General features: G+C 39.3%; 1 protein-coding gene across 7 annotated transcripts in view; it reads left to right on the top strand.

Moving 5' to 3' along the window:
• Positions 1–17863, top strand: part of Pag1 (phosphoprotein membrane anchor with glycosphingolipid microdomains 1) — a 131377-nt gene that overhangs the window by 42076 nt on the left and 71438 nt on the right. Inside the window, exon 1 of one of the 7 annotated variants that reach the window (XM_063257494.1) lies at positions 13095–13190. The exons of the other annotated variants lie outside the window; for them this stretch is intronic. The gene's annotated coding sequence lies outside the window, so the exon portion shown is untranslated. Of the gene's footprint in view, positions 1–13094; positions 13191–17863 lie in introns of those variants that run through there. 7 annotated transcript variants of the gene reach the window in all.

The following is a 17863-nucleotide window of genomic DNA, read 5'->3' as shown; positions in this document are numbered from 1 at the left end:
CTCATCGCCTCTGCGCAGATCAGTGCCTGGAGCTGCCTGTCGCAGCTCTTGCCAATAAACCACCCCACTCTCTGAACCCTTTCCAAACTGACACCATGATTTCCTGCTCAGTGGCTTCAGTGGGCTCTCGTAACCTCGAGGATAGACCCAGACACCCTCTTGTAGATTCTTGTGATCCAGCCATCGGTACCCTCCAGCACATTGCCTGCCTTCCCTGCGTTTCCAATCCACTTCATTAAGACAGATTTCTTGGGGTGCTCTGAAACATGCCCTTTCCAGGCATACGCGTCTTTCTTTGTGCATGCTTTGCTCCCTCTGAAAATTCTCTTTCCTGCCCCTTCTTTCTTGATCAATTCTCGTGCATTCTCAAAGACCCATCTCAAATCCATCTCTTCTGAGAAGCCCCCATGATTCCTCCAGGGGTGGCTCCCACAGTTCCTCAGTTGTGTTTGTACTCACATTTGACCTTTCTAGATGCTAAACTTGAAGGCAAGCTTCTGACCTTATTTTTGTACCTCCGAGGTGTAATAAATGCATGATAACACACAGTGAACACTCTGACTTCTTTAAATGACTATATCTGTGACACTGTAATAAGGAAAAAGCAAGTATTCATGAAAAATAATTGCTCTCAAGCTGTGCCTTTTTGCTGATTACCAATCAGCATTTTTCACAACAATAATGCTTTGCTTTCTGTTATGCTTTTCGTGTCCATGTGCTGAGAAGGGCCTCGAAGCCCCTTTCCCTCTTTATTAACCATGACCACACCTTTTGTGAAAATGTGTATCATTTCCCCCTGGGAAGTAGACTCAGCCAGTTTCTTTACTAGCTTTGGTGATCATTGTAGTTAAATCTTTGGGTGTGTTTTATTTTGAGATTCGAAATTTAATCTTCAGCAACCCATTGTCAGTCTTCTTTTTGCCTTTGTTTTAGATGACTTTCTGATTTGCAGAGTTGTTTTTTCCAGTTATTAAAAAGACAAGCAGTGAAAACACAGAATCGTAACTGTCTAGTGAGACATGAACTCCTAATCTAAATCAACAAGTAAGTGGGTTTTGTGAAAGGTCACAGTTAAAGCAATTACCGATGAACCACATCTTTGAGGAATTAGGGGAAAATGATGGGATTCATTTTTAACTCAAAACAATCCTAAGCAGCAGCCTAGGCTTTTCTGGAGTGGCTTTGTAATCAGAGGTTACCGCAGGGCATGTCAGAACTTTTAACAACTGGCTGCACTGTAAAAACCGGCTTAGGTTGTAAGGTGATTGCAGAGCGAGGAAGTGATGGCTTTAGCCAGCTTTTGTCTTGTGTGTGATGTTTGGCTCACAAAGAGGAGGTTAATTTCAGCCTAAACTATCAAATTTATTTTTTGAAATGAGTCCATTTTAATAGTAACCTGCTTATGCTTCAAAATATCCACAAGCAGTAAGAGTTAGCTGGAAATGTTACAACAAGTATCTTAACTAACTCTGGGCCAGTAGTCAACAGAATATTTTGCAATCAGTCTAATTAATCTAGTTGTTTTTTTTTTTCTTTCTTCCTTTTTCTGCTATCCTCCTCTACATTTATTGTACTCTGAAATATAATAGCCATGTGCTTAGTGTAGATAGCTGAAAGATACAAAATTCTCAGAGAAGAAAAAGTATTTCATTGTGGTAACTTGGTTTCCACAGAGCGCCACACACAAGCACACACACACACTAGCAAGCATACATTTAAAATTTCTGTGATATGGGGCTGGGGATTTAGCTCAGTGGCATAAGCGCCTGCCTTGCAAGCAGGCAGTCATGAGTTCGATCCCTGGTACCGATAAAAACAAAAAAGACCAAAAAAATAAATAAATTAAATAAAATAAAATTTCTGTGATAAAAATTTTCACACACATGGGGAGAATTACACAGTGATATTCATGATTATAATCACAAATGGTCAAAATTTTGCCACCACGGTTCCATCCATCCCTTCTTTGGTCTTTCTCTTCTTTCTCTTTTTTGGAATATCAGCCAACTACTTCGAAAGGGAAAAGAAGAATTTTAATTGTGGAAAATAATTACTTGCCTGCCTGTCCCTCATATTCTCACCTTTTATTGGGAAGCACAAAGTATAGTTTTATACTTAGTGTTGCATTGTACTTTGAGAATAAGCAGCCCTAAAGCTCAGGTCTATCACCTGCTAGATGGGTATTGATTTTTCTGCTTAAATCAATGTTTCCCTAGAGCATAGCTTTATTTATTCATAAAGCTCAGATGATGTCTGACAGGAGTTACAGCAGTGTACATCAGTGAGGCAGGCGCAATAAGAAGAGCTTTTGTAAGACTCAGTAATCAATGAGCTGATGCTAGAGGGTAACCTCATCAAACTGGGGAACGCATTCACTGTACGTCCACATGTAAAAGGGAAATTTCAGCACAGGGTAATTTTGTTCCTTTGGTGCCTGCGACCCTTTGCCGACAGGCCTAAAAGCAGGGTGACACCAGTCTGCACCTGTCTGATACCATGGCTGGGGAACCACGGAGTGCATAGCGGCAGGGTATTATCTGTGAACCCTTGTTGATGCTGAATCTGCCAGCTTGCTTATCAAGGATGTGCTGGCCCAGTTATTTGTCCCCAAAAATCTGTCTCATGGTGCAGGTAGCTCCAGGATGGGCTTTGCTGCCCAGTAGATGGTCAATACTCACGTCTTTGCATTGGGATACTTTTGCATACTTGTTTTTTAAACATCTCTAACAACTTTCTAGATAGCTAAGCCACGTAAATCATGTGTAGTCCTAAAGTGCTCACCTTTTGTTGATTAATGTGTGTGTTTTCCATGCAACCTTGACTGATTTTTTTTCTTTTTTACTGGTTGAAAAGTGTATCTAATGGCTAGAACATCACTGTGTGAAATTCCAGATGTCCAGTTTCCTATTAGTTACGCAATCCTATCATTGTGGAAGGAATTGGAGAATTAGGTGACCTGGTTTCCTTTTGCTCCTAGCTGCTGTGTAACCTAGGTGAGGCAAGTTCTTGAGCTTTTCTGAGACTAAGGTTTTTGTTTAGGTTGTTGTTTGTTTTTATGCTCTTTTTAAAAGATCAGTACGTGATAATATATGAGATTAGCAAGCATTTACTTCTTGACTTCCATAAATTGTTGTGCATCTCTTCCACTTAAAAGTAGTGGTGATATTGTCTTAAAAGGAGGAAATGAAAAAGAACAAAAGGGGTGGACAAAGGAGGATTATACTTTATGCAGAATAAGATTTCTTCCAGTTTTAAAAGCCCATGATGTTCAGTAAAAAGATTTCAGATGACTAACTCGCCATGAGGAGACACGCACTTCCTTTAAAACTTGACAGCCATGGTGGACACCTCAAAAGCTCAGAATCCAGATCTTTGGGCCCTCTCTGCAGAATAGCGAGGTATTCCCACAGGCCTGCAGCTGCGAGGGTCACAAGTTTCTCATTCCCTAGTCCCTTCTCTTGCGAGAAGTGTTTAAGGCCCTGATCCTAGGGATCTCAGCCCTTTGCCCTCGGCTGTAAGCAACAGTGGAATTGTTGAAAGGAATGAATATGAACACCACTCATTATAGTAGCTGCTCCCTTGCAAGACATGTTAGTTTCCCTTTGCCTCATTGCCCTTGGACGCCAGGATGACCTGGTGACATGTTGATGTTTTACACTTGCTCCCACAATGCTTCAGGAACATTGTTCGCTTAGCGAATGGATATGTACTGGGAAAAACTCAGGAAATTCTAAAAACTGCTTTTGGGAGGCCTGAGGCTGAGGTCTCTGCTTGAAGCCAAGCTGACTAACCTGATGCGCCCCAGGGAACCTCTGTTTGAGGAGACACAGAGAGCTGTTGGCGACCCAGCCTTTTTGGTAAAGGCTCTTTGTTGTTTCCTTCTCAGCTTTAGTTAAGTCCTCCAAAGTCTTTTTAACATGCCTTGATACAGTTTGCTTGATAGTATTTAACACTACCTATTTGCTCTCTTTCTAAATTAATTAATTATGTACGCCTCCAGGGAGCTGATTAAGAAGTCATTGTCTTTGGCTTTGTGTTTGGTCCCATTAGAGGGCCTCTTCACTCCCTGGGTCCACCCTGGGCCTCAGTGCAGTGAGGCTGACACACAGCCATCACTTCCAAATTACTGAAACAGGACCATGATGAACTCAACCTTAGGAATCACCACTGCTTCCAGTACTTCTGATGTCACCCAGCTGCAGGAGGTACCTTGGTTCTTCATGTGCTCCTCATTCACTTGTGCAGGTAGTGGAAAGTAACTCTGGTGGCCTCGCATGTCAGGGGCTTCTTCTTCAGCCAGGGAGAGGAGATGAATGACGCGTGCCCCCTCCACATGCCCTGGAGTTTCATGACCACCAGACGGGCGTCCAAGGACCTCTCTTCTCCGTGCCTTCTCAGCCTCTCACAGACCAAACTGAGAGGAAATTTTATTCTTGAAGTGTCTGCTCTCAAGATGATGGTGCAGTTTTGGGAGAGACAGTGATCAGCACTCCAGCCAGCTCACATACACCCAAGAAGAGACTACCCTAGATCTAGGCCATCATCATGACAATCTTATCACTTTCTCCCTGCTCCTGTGTTCACTTTCTCTTAGTCCCATCTCTTCATCCCAGGCAGCCACCTTTTTCACATACCTCAGATTAGTGCCCCTACACCATCCGTTGGAAAGCTCCCTCCCCACCAGGAAGAATGTCCTTGTTGTTCCTTGGTGTGTTGGGTTAGGCCCTGCTAAGGAACCGTCTCCTATTTACCTTACCTGGGAATGAGTTTGCTCCTGACAGCAGGTGAGGGCTGCAGAGAGCAGAAGAGAGGCAAACAACTGTCAGGACATGTGCGGCTCTCTTGATAACTGAGGCACTGTTAGTTTTAGCCTTGTGAGTGAAGGGTGCCAATTATGTTGTCTCATTTTGCATTGCACTGCTTTGTTTTGTAATTCCTTCATATGAACTGATAAATATTCTAATATTTACAAATGTTAGGAGTTTGAAGTGTAGAGGATTGTTAGACCCGTGTCTCAGAAAACTCCCAAACGTTCTATCACTTTGTTTTTCCTTTTTAAAATTTTCTTGTTACTCTTCATGAATAAGAAAGTGGAACTGTCACTTGTTTTGGTCACCATGTGTCCTCACTGCAGATCAGTGACTAGCATGTGACAGGCATGTATTAGATGCCCCTTCTGGCCACATGCTTTCTCCTAGGCCTCTCCTTGAGGCCATCTCGTCACTGCCTCAGATCAGGCTCTATGTTGCCCCCCTTCATTGACTCTGTAGTATTTTATGTTCTTATCATTATTCAACAGGTTCTTCCTTGGGGTGGCATCTGATTAGTATCTACAGTGTGTTAACACGATAGGCATTTGGAACAAATGAGTCCTATCAGTTTTTCCAACCGCAAGATTACTTATGAATGAACAAGAACCATGTACACATTTAAGAGTCACCTGCTAGGGCTGGGGATTTAGCTCAGTGGTGTAAGCGACTGCCTGGTAAGCATGAGGTCATGAGTTTGATCCCTGTATGAAAAAAAAAAAGATAATAAGAGTCACTCACGCTCGAGTTAACCCCAAGGATCCGTGGGGTAGCAAGCTCTGCTGTTGCAGCACTGAAGAAATGGCTTCTTGTAGCTTCCTTTTTCAGAACCATTGTTTAATTTGCCCCTTAAACAACGCTTTAAGAAGAGAAATTTTCCCATATCTCAACTCTAGTCCAGTAGCCTAAGAGTTTGATCTTGTTATGTCTGAAAATACAGATTGTCTGTGAAAGGCAGCAATTTATATGATAAGGAGTCCAGTCTTTTCTACAAAGCCTATATCATTTATGCAAAGCAGATACAATTTGGAATGTGTGTGAATCATGCTGTTCTTTCCAGGAGTAGAAAGCTGGCACGGAGCTGGCACAGAATACAATTTTCTGGGCTTGTGTCAGATTAACAGAAGGAAGTGCTGGTCCTGTGTTCAGCAAAGATAGTGTTTATTAGACAGTTTCAGGTACAACAGGAAGGTTCTTTTGAATCTCAGAGCCTTCATTACTTCCCAGTTTGAGAAGGTCAACTTGCTTTTGACTGTCTTTTACACTTTGAAGTAGTAATCTTTGTACATTAATGGTCTTGAAGCACTAAAGAGACTCCTGCTCACTGATTTTCAGTAATACGGAAAAAGTATTCCAAATTGATCTTAGCTATTAACAGAGAAAAGGCAGAAAATTAAATTAGCAGAGAGATACAGCAGAAGCCTTTGTAAGTGCTATAAAGTCTCTAGAAATTGAATCCCCAGGAGAAATTTACTTTGTTCTGAAAAGAATAGATTTATGCCATGAGTCACTAAAATGTCTTTTATTTATTAAGAGAATGGATTATTGACCCTACATGGAATAGTGAGTATTCTCAATTTTTACTTTAACTTGCCATCAGCTTGCTCTGGTTTACCTCCTAAAATAAACTGTAGCAATAACATTGTGGTACTGTTCTACTCTCTGGCTTTTACAGTTAAATATACAGATTAATTTAAAAGTATGCTAATTAATATTTAAATATTTCAGAAGTGATTAACTCTTGGAGTATTTATTGATTTTGGTCTTTCATTTGAGCTTTATTTGTTTGTTTGTTTGTTTGTTTGTTTGTTTTTGTCTTTTTCTTTTTTATCGGTACCAGGGATCAAACTCACAACCACACACTTACAAGGCAGGCATTTATGCCGCTGAGCTAAATCCCCAGCCCCTCATTTGAGCTTTATTAAAAGATAAAATGCCACCCTATTAAAAGATAAAAGATTCGAAAATGCCACCCTGTTTAAAAATTCTAAGTAAGGGCAAGTTACCTTGAGTTAACAATGAGAAAGAAACTAGCCTTTTATTAATGGACCCAATGTTGAGTTTTGATAAAATACCAGTAATCTGGTACAGAAGCATATTCATTTATTCGGTTCCTCTGTACTAATAATGTAATTTTCTATACTTTCCAAAAGTTAAAATACTCTGCCTTTTCAAACAGTATAAATGTGTATGAGGGAGGCCTGCAAGGGCTAATTCAGCTTGAGTAGGCAATAGATTTCTTTGACAATCTAATGACAATTCTGGACTGTATAAAGATGCATGTATACATGAAAAGTTTTACCTGTGATTGCGGGTAATCCATGGACCCTCAAAAAGTTGGCCAAGGACCTGTTGTGTCTTCCATCCAGTGGATATTCTTAATTTTTTCCTGCTATAAACACTGGTGTTTTAATCCTTGACAATACCATAGTCAAGGCATAATTTAACTCAGTGTAATAGTATTTTTTAATTAAACAGAAGCAACATTTATTTAGCCCTTCTGCCAGTTTATACTTAAAATTACTGACAGTTACTAAGAAATAGTTAAATAGCCAGATATGGTGGTGCACACTTGTAATACGAGTGCTCAAGAGCCGGAGGCAGGAGGGTATCCAAGGTCAAGGTCTGGCTGTGCTGTATAGCAAGATGCTGTCTCAAAAAAAAGAAGTTAATATGGAACACTTAATGAAATAAGCCAATTTTTAAATGTTATGAATGCCGTTGCCCTTACAAAACCTAATCTTTGTCTCTTCCCTGCGTGATATCCTTCGTCTATTAAGATATAAATTCTTGAGCAGGGATGATTCACCCCACCAATCTTCTCTTGGAAAAATTAAGAACTGACCATAACTCCATCTTAACAACAATTAATAATAAAATAAATTTGAATAATTTAACACAGTAAAGCTTTTCAAAATGTTTAGAGAAAGAGACTCACTGGTAAAATCAAATATGAAAATTCAATTTTTTTACTTTTAACTCAGACCCATTTTGCTTTTTCAGTTAATGCATTTCTTGCTACCCTCTGCAAATTCCTTTGCTGAACACTGTTCCACATGTAAAGAAAAAAAGTAAAATCAACTTCAGTCCCAAGTCAGGTAACTCAGTCTCTAGCAGAGGGGGAAAAATAAACTTTTAATAGTAAATATTCAGCAAACATGAAGCCAACAGAATTGGAGCTAGAAGGATCCAGTAGGGAACTGGAGATCTCTTTATAGAGGAGGAGAGATTTGAGCTGCACCTTAGTGGATAAATAGGAATTGATTGATCAGTGACATCTTTATGAAGGACTTTTTTCCCTGGTCCTAATTCCTGCCAAGGAATTTTCCCAGTTAAACAACATTTAATGATGCAAACATCATTATCCTCATTCTTGCAGTCAAAACCACTGAGCCTCAGAGGTTAGATAATAGTTGTTAAAACATAACCTACCATGAACTCCAAATAGGGCCTGCAAATTCTTAACTGCAGATTTAGACAGCAGCAGTGCAAAGAAAAGAAGCCATCCTTTGTGGACTTTCATGTGTGTGCCAAAGAACAAACCTATACTTATTAGGAATAGAGAGTTTTTGAACTAAGGATTGAAAACAAAGAATACCAGGCCGGTAGTGATGAAAACTGCTAGTTTTTCCTTTTCTTATGCTGCCTCTTAAAGGGAAAGGCAGACTGACAAATTATAAAGCATTGATTTAGAGGCCCTTTTAAAGTGGATGAAAACTCAGTGATGAGAATCTGAGACAAGACAGCCTCAGTCATCATGGTCTCCCTGGGCTATTAATGATACTCAGGGTTATAATGATGATGGCCAGGCAGGGGTCTTTCCACACCTCTTACAGTGATATGAGTGTGCCTCTTCTCTGCACTAATCCTCATCGCGACCATCTGAGGTGTGGATTTGATTAAAATTGAGGGCTTGAGGGCTGGGCTCGAAGCAGATCTTTTCTACCATTTAGTAGCTGTGTCACTTTGGCATGTTTTTTTGTTTCTTTGTTTTTTGGGGGTTTTTTAGCACCCTGTGCTTCTGTATGCTCACTTATGAAAGGGAGTGATATTAGTACCTAATTCTGAAGACTGATATTAATATTAATATATTCTTCAGCACTGTGCCCAGTTAGCTGCAATCATCATTATCCTCATTTTACAGTCAAAGCAGCTAAGCATGAGAGGTTAAATAACTTGCCCCATCTCATACAGAACCACAGATTTTTCCATCTGCCTGACTGCACACGCTGTATATGTTATATACCCTTATGGAAATGATTAGAAATTAGAACTATGTGTTTTTCAATTTCATGGCATACAAATTTGCCTTCCATATTTTGTTTTTGGGTGATCTTATCCATCCCAAGGGTTTTGTGTGTCATCTTTTTCACAGGTGGGTAAACTGTGACCTACAGCCCAAATTCATTATAGCACCTACTTTTGTAAATAAAGTTTTATTGAAACACTGGTATACTCACTCTTCAGCTATTGTTTATGGCTGCGTTGGAAATAAGTTGTTACAAAAGAACATGTGACCTATTAAGCCTGAAATACTTCCTGGCCCTTTATAGAAAATCTTTGCTTTTTTTTCTTAGTATTTTGTCTTTCAAGAGAAATCTTGATTCCTAAATTTTAGCCACCCATCAAATTTTTTACCTCTGTGCTCCACACCTACCTTAAAATCAATATTTACTAAACTGAAGTCTTCATGGATTTATTTCCCACCTTCTGAGTTTCTTTCCCAGTCAGTAGCATCAACATAAAACAACTACTTCTAACCTTTTTCACATCTCATCCCTAACCCCTTCATTGATTATCCCAAATACCCAGACTCTTTGTGGATAGTAACCTGGGCTTTTAAGTAATACTCCACACTCTGGTGTTTTCAGGCTCCACCTGTATTAGACCAGGAGTCATCTTACAGTCCTTCAGAAGTTGCTATAAAGTATATTCAATGAGAATAACCACTGGTGTGTCTCTGTTAAGTATGCCATGGAGAGATGGGTGAGTTTCTAAGCTTTAGATACTGCTTCATGAGGTATAATTTAGAAATGGTAGAAGGTCAGAATATTGTAAAATTATACTAGCAGTATTTGGATCCATTGCAAAGAACACAGCTATCTGAGTTACTGAATTCTCACTTTAAAACTATTCAACATTTGTTATAGTTTATGTTCACATGCCCTCCCCCAAGCTTCATGCAATCATGGAGGCAGTTAAATATAGCATTTGTGATTGGTTTGTTGTCTAACACTCAGATTGGTGGGGTAAAGCCAACATACAGTGTAAAGGCAGGGCAGAAGATGTGTGTTTTCTTTTTTTTTTTTTTTTTGCTTTTTGTGCTTGCTGTCTGGGGTGAAAATGGTGGCTGCCTATGCATGCCATCCAGTCTTGGAGCCAACTGAGTATGAACTGAAACCTCCAACCTGTAAGAAATAAGCCTTCCTTTCCCTAACTTGGGGCATCAGGTATTTTGTCTCAACAACAAGAAAAAAAGTAAACAAGACAACGTTAGTGTTTTAAAATAAATCTGACTTCTTTAATCAGAGCCTCCTTATGGAGGGGGTAAAACTCTAACTTTATCATTTTTTTCTCTATCAAAGAACACGGTCAGATAATAAATACATTTTCATCCTTAACAGTATTACTTGAATATTTTTCTAAAGCTCATGCAATTAACTCTGCGTTCTCTTTCATGAATTCAAAATTACACTACACTAACTGGTAAGGAATATAGAAGAACTTAATAAAAATAAATAAGCTTTGAAATACAAAAGGATTAGTGGGATAATAAATATCTAGTCAGGGTCTTAGCATCTTTGATCTTGGCATTTGTTTTATCCAGCAAATATTTTCATAGTACTTTAATTTCAGTTTCTTTATTTGAAAACTTACATGGAACCCTTCTTTGTTTTCCAAGAACAACAGAGATGTTTACAACACTTAAGTCAAAAGCAGAGATCGTAAATTAATTCTAATCCTCAGAGCAAAGACATTAGCTTTTGTGTAACATAAGGATTTGGATTTGATCACATAAAATAATCCCAAGAATAACTGTTTTCCATGTTGAACAGTGATTTTAAAGATTAATGTTTTCCTTTGGTTAATGATTATATAATACATTAAGAAGCTGTTCCAAATACTTCCTGATATTTTAATTATCTGTAGACTTTTGAAGCTATATTTTGATCAGATTCGTAAAAAAAAATGATATAGCTCAATTACTTTCAAATTAAAGATGATTTTACACTCTGATTTTAAAAAAATGCCACTCACCATCAGTCTATGTCAAAATAGCTAAAATACTTTTAAAGAGTAAGTGGAAAAAGATGCTCAGCTAAAATATCACCTAACTGTCCTTTTTTTAGATGACTCACCATGGTGGCAGCTGCTGTTACCCTGTCAGTGTTTTGTCTGCCAGTTGTCCTGGTGTCCCTTAGGTGCCACCTAAGCTGGAGGGTAGCAGAAAGAGTTTCTCTCTACAGAGTCTCACGTAGAGATTCATTTCAGGTCTTTAATGAGCAGATCTTAGTAGATGGAGAGGCCTATCCAGGGATCCTTTCCTAAGAACAAGGTCATTCAAGGCCATAGACCTTGGTCTGTCACTTAACCCCTCTTCATTCTCCAATGGGAAAAATGATGCCTGATGTTTAAAAGTCACTGTAAAGAGTAGGACTTTAAAAACCTGGCAGGTAGTATACGCTTACTACATTGCAGGGGTAGTAGTTATCATCATCATCATCATCATCACCGCCACAATTTGAAGCATCATGTTCATTAATTATACAACACTTCTGGTCCTCCTTGGCACTCACAAGTGTTCTAGTTAGTTGAGTATAATGAAGTATTTTCAATCTTTGTTGTGGTTTGGGGTTTGCAAGGAAAACAAGACAGTACAGGACACATAATTTATAGTATTATTTATAATGGTCACCCAAGGAGATAAATACAAAGAAAGTGCAGAAAGTCTGTCCATATGCTAAAGACCTAGAGAATCCAGGGAAGGGCCTGGATCCCACAGCAGTGTCCTGCAGGAGTCCAGCTGAAGACTTAGAGCCCATTACAATGCCTCCCACATGTCCAACTGGAGTCCTAGAGCCCACAACAATAACTCATACAAATCTGTTTCACAGATCTGTGCTGGGAAGGCCCAAAAGTCAGTGGTGGAAGCTAAAAGTCTATGCCAGTGGGATCAAGGAGCTGTGCCAGTAGGCTAAAGGTTCTGCACTGAAGCCAGGAAGTGACCTTCAAAATAAGGACCAGGGTTCCCCTGAAAAGTACCATAGCCATTCTCAGTGACAACAAGGTCCCAAGCTCCTTCAACAATAAGACAACCTCCAGGAGATTGAGCAGCACACATCTTCCCTCTGGTGCTAGGAAACAATGCTCAAAGGACCAGAGCTCCCCCAAAGTGAACCACAACCATTCTCAGTGACAGGGTACTAAGCTGCTCTGATGATGACAGCCAAATGTCAGGGAAGCCAGCATGACAAGCTCCTCCAGGAGAACCAACAGCTCCCAAACAACCAGCTGCTGCAAACAGCAGCACTCAGGAGAGCCCACAATGCTACTCTCCCTCTCCAGGCCTCCTTTTTGAATGCTGGCAACTTTCCTTAGGTGGACCCCACAGCACTGATTCAGTTCAGCTGGTGTTTAAGGTGACTATCAGTTTTTAGTACACCACAATCTTGATAAATAAGTGACTCTTCTCTGGGATACAAAATTTTCTATCATACCAAGATCATGACTTCATGTCGTGGAGAAAATGTGCAAGCTTTTACAACAGTTAGGTGCTTAATGAAAATTTGGAAACAACTTCCTGCAACAAGGTATATTCTAAAGGTATAAAAATACACAATAGTTTGTATATTTTTCTGGTATCAGGAATTGAAGTCAGGACCTTGCACTTGCCAGGCAGACACTTATACCACTGAGCTGTATCTCTGACCCTATAATTTTTATGACACATGCAGGCTGTTTTAAAACTTGAAAAAATTTTTGATATCATAACTGAATGTGATAAATAGTTGTATTACTCTAATAGCAACTTGGCAAGTATTTTTGTAAAATTAAAGATCAAAGGAAACTTCAAAATATAATAGTTTAATATTTGTTGGTCTCTGTTTTCCATAAAGTTGTATAACTTTATAAAAACTTACGATATGCTGGTCTTAAGACATAGCAACTTTCATTTCTCATCCTAATGAGCAAGGCTTTCATTTTTGTTAATGATACTCTTCAAGATGAACTTGAGAAATAAAATCCATTTGTAAATTAGTCCTCTTCTGCTGTTTTTTCATCTAGCTTGCCAAAATTTTGCATATATCCAAAAAGCCAAATGATGTGGAAAGGTTGGGCAGATTTAGACTTCTAATTAACTCAATACAAACAGAGAAATGCGTAAGTAGATCTATCCTTTATTATGATTTATATGGCAGTTTGGGGCCTGATGGTTTCAGAAAGCTTAAGTAGTTTGTAAAGGGTACCTGACAGTGATTTATATAAATTAGGATTCTGTGTGTTCTCATTTTTCTATTTCCTCTTATCGCATCTAACAAGGACTCTTAATGTGGTAGTGCTCATTTTACATTAGACAGCAGAGCCTTCAGGCACTGTGGATCAGATTTAACTCGAGCCTGTGATAGGGCTGGCATCACATTATGTATCCCAGCACTCTGGCAGTATCAGAGACAGCTTATAGACTGACCCAGAAAAGCATGCTGTGTGAGAAATAATGCTGCATTCATTAAGAGCCTTTACACTATCGCACATACACACTCACACTCAGCTTTTGAAAAGTAAACTGTAAGACAAACAGTAAGTTACACTCCTGCAGGGAAGGAAAGAATGGAGAGGTGTAACAGCTAAGATGCACTTTGGCATTCTTCTCTGTTTGCTCAATTCCTAAAGATTGATGACTCAGGGAGGTGCAGGGTGGTGAGTCTGTGCTTCAGTTCTGCAGGGGAATTGTCCTCGCAGGTTTGCTGGTTCTCAGCAGAAGCAGGAGGATACATTTGTGCAGCCAGCTCACCAGCGTATTGACTCGGGCATGATTGGTGGTGTATCTGTTGGTTTTCCTCCCTGAAAAGAGGCCTACCTTAACCCAAGTGTTACCAATGAATGAATCTGTGAGCAAAGGTAGATAGAAAGCATTGTGCCTGCCACTCCCTTTCATTTGAGAACTAGACATAGCTCTTCTCTCTCCAGTGCTTTATGGCATTTTCTGAGAACTAGGCTTATGACAGGGCAACCTCATACTAAAATTGTGGCTCAGAAACTTCGGTGGTCCTAGAATGGTAGAGCTCAGTAGAGTTTAGATGTATAAAATGCTAAACTGAATTTCACAGAGGATCTTCCCCATAGCTCCTCCTGTGAGTATCAACATCTAAGTTTGTTTCATTAGATAAATCCTGACATTTGGTGCGTGAATGAGATAGACTAGTTTATGTGATTAAATTCTCTTTCATTTGAAAGATTATATGCTTCATTGCAAAATGCCAAAGGCCATTTTTCTTTGGAATCTCAGTTTTAATTGAAGCACTATCATTCTGGTAAGGGCTTTCAGAAGTAGTCATGAGTCACATGCTTAAATTATAAAGTAAATGATTGAGCTTTATTAATTTTAGGGTCATTTTCTCTGGCTTTATAGGAAAAATATGCATAGTTATTTTTGGTTTTCTCTATATATAAAGTAACAATACTACTTCGTGTACATAGAATTTGCCATACGCAGATAGAAAATTCAGCCTTGTGTCATGAGCATGGCTGGAGAGGGAGAAACCAGGAAAACAGGGACCTCCCCTGTCCTCAGTCCCAGCAAGTCAGTAACTGTTTAACTCTTCCAGTGATTCAGTGCTTGGAACCAGCATTCTGAACCAGCCCTGCCACCTCAGAAATACCACTTGAACACACATCTGAATTTCCTCACTGGTACCTAGGTATGGCAGTGTTTGCTTTGTTGTTTTAATGCAGCACTGAGAGTCAAAGGAAAGAAAATCTGAGAATCATAGGAAAAATGTTTGTTACTTCTTTGAAAATTGGGAAATGATTAGGAAATCTTTGCTAGCATTATGACATTATATGCTACCTGCCAGCATTCAAAAAATATGTATTTGTTTCTAAAAGCTAGTATTCTGACAATAAAATTAATAGACAATCAGTAATTTTCATAAATTATTTGACTTATAATATTTTTGAAACACTGCATTTAGTTAGACATTGTAATTCCTCAAGTATTTAATTTGCTTCTGTTTTTCATGGGTGAATATTCAAAATCATATGTATTTAGACAACTAAATCATTGTTTCTCAGTAACATTGTGTATGAATAGCTTTCTGTGCACATGTGAATGAGAGTCAGCCAAGGACAATGTCGTCCTATGCAATGTGAAGATTTAAAATTTTAATAAATGAAAGCTTGGCTTATAATGGCTCACCATCACTCCACAGAAAGATTAGGATATATGTCAGATAAAATTCATTCTTAGGTACACTGTCAATTTACTGACTGGGTTTTGTTGAAATGAAATCTGGTGCTATTTGATGAAGAAAATCAGTCAGTCTGTGCCTTAACTTTTATTCTCTCTTCTTGCTCAATGTGCAATTAGATTTACTCTGCAGGATCACAGTGTGTGGCATATATTAATTTTCTCTTCATACTGCTTATATTAATCGTACACTCTCCCTGCTGAAAAGCTGCACCAGAAATGTACTAATGAAGTCACTCCCATTAGCCAGAATCACAAGTGTTATAGTCCTAAATTTTCTTTTATTTTTAATCTTTGTATAACCTTGATTAGACACTGTGTCAATGCGGAACCCATTCAAGCTTACCTATACTTTATATTGCGTGTTGTCTAGAAGCACTGGGCTATGAAGACAGATGAGTCATGACCCAAAACACTGTCCAGGCAGGAAGGTGAGACATGATCTCACATCAGTTTTTAAAGCCATCTAGTCAGTGAAAGTGCCCTTATGTATAAGGATGCTAGTGGAGCTTTTGACAGGCACAGACATGATTTTCCTGTGACTTTCTCAAGTTTGAAGGGGGTGGGGAAATTAAGAAAAGATAGAATCGTTAATAGAAAAGACTCATGCATCACTTCCATTGCTAGAAAAAGCAAAGCTGGAGGGCAGAGTTTATTTCCTCTACTAATACAGAACCTCAGAATGAAGCACAAACCTCTGTACCTGCTGTAGGCTTCCCACACTTTACAGCCTGGAGGAGCAGAGGGAATTCACATTCCCCTGGCAGCCCACTCCCCAGGAAGAGAAGGGAGGAGCTGAGCCCAGGGTAGTTTCTCCAGATCAGTCTTTAGAACAGTCAGATGGAGTAAATGAAGAGATGGTTTGCATCTATCCTTGGAATGTGTGAGGAAAAAAGAATTCACCCCCAGTGTGGGGTATGTAATATAATATTTGATGTCAAATGGACTGCATGGTATTTAGTATAGAAAAAGAAGAGAGAGGCTTCCTGAAAAGGATGGTCAGAACTTGGAGCTAAGTAATCAGAAGAAAAAGGGAGGAACATATTAGACATGAATACTTCCATCAGAGATATATATGCATGAGAGGTGAGATTGTGTGGAGGAAAGGCTGGGGCTAATGAATCATGTTAGAGAAGTGGGAAGTCCTGACCACAGGCGCTAAGGAGCTAACTTCCTACCCAGAGAGCTGCCAGCGGTGGCACATTGGAGCATTTCTTTGTAAATATGCATGAAAGAGGTTGATTTGTTTTTCACTTTATTGTATCCTAGCACACTGAACTCTTGAGAAGTTTGTTACATGTTGGCATAGTTCACTAATTTATTTTGTCTAATTGCATTTAACTATAGGCTTTTGAATTATATGTTGACCTCAATGACTAATTATCTTCACTAATTTCAATAGTGAAGAGCCTATGATTTCTGGGCTGTATGGTGTACACAGAGGCATGTTTCAGAGAGAAATTATTTCCTCCCTTTCTATGATAAAAATCTTCTTTGTGATTACATTAAAAACTGCCTCTAAAAGAGATCTAGTTGTGAGACATTAGAGGTTCGTAGTGCGCATTCATCCTGCTCCCAGGGTCACAGCCAGATACATTCATGGGGCAAGAGCCTGTTGACTTTGAAGGCTTCTCTCCACCCAACTGATGATAATGTGCATTTCTTAATGATCAGGTCGTTGACATGGACCTCAAATAATGACAACAATCAGTTATGACTTTTACATAGATTTTGTTATTCCATACATTGAATCTTTGCCCAAAGACAGTGTTGCTAAGAAGAAAAACAACAAATCTTTAATACTATCACACAGTGAGACAAGTCTATTTTGTACCAAATAAAGCTGCTGAGTGCTTTAGGTGTTGGTTGCTGAGGAACCTAAGTAATTCTTAGGGAAGAGTGGTACAAAAAATTGTGGGCTCACAGCTTTTGGCAACCTTCCCTGTCATTTTAAAGTTGGAAATTTTACTGTGAAGATGTTACAAGCAATTGCACAATAAGTTGTAATTGTAAGCAGTAAATGTGTAAGTAACCACATACTTGCTTTTAGATATCATCACCTCACTTATTCAGAAGACTCTCTTAACAATTGTTTTGCCTGGCAGAGTGACAGATGTTACTGTCTTGACTTAGCACAGAAATCATTGCACTTTCCACGTGTGTTACTTTTCCCTCATTGCTGAGACAAAATCCCCGATGCCCAAAATTAAGGAAGGAAAGGTTTATTTAGCTCACAGTTTGCAGAAGCTTTGGTTCATAAACACCTGGCTCCAAGGCAGGGTGGTGTGGCACAGGGGCAACAGTTCATGGCAGCAGAAGACAGAAAAAGCAGCAAGAGGAAGAGAGAGAGAGAGAGAAGCATGAGAGAGAGAGAGAGAGACAGAGAGAGAGAGAAAGAGAGAGAGAGAGAGAGAGAGAGAGAGAGAGAAGCTTGAGAGAGACAGAGAAAAAAGCATGAGAGAGAGAGAGAGAAACATGAGAGAAGACTCTTTCTGTTCTTTATATTGTATGCAGGCTACCCTAGGATGTGTATAGCGCTGATATCTAGCATTGGGCCATGAATCAGTCACAAACTCTAGAAGCCTGC

This window comes from Cavia porcellus, unplaced genomic scaffold (genome assembly GCF_034190915.1).
Source record: "Cavia porcellus strain 051 isolate PalLab524CR breed Dunkin Hartley unplaced genomic scaffold, mCavPor4.1 scaffold_10, whole genome shotgun sequence".
Lineage (NCBI taxonomy): Eukaryota > Metazoa > Chordata > Mammalia > Rodentia > Caviidae > Cavia > Cavia porcellus.
The sequence above is the reverse complement of the archived record's forward strand: the minus strand, read 5'-3'. Positions and strand labels throughout refer to the sequence as shown.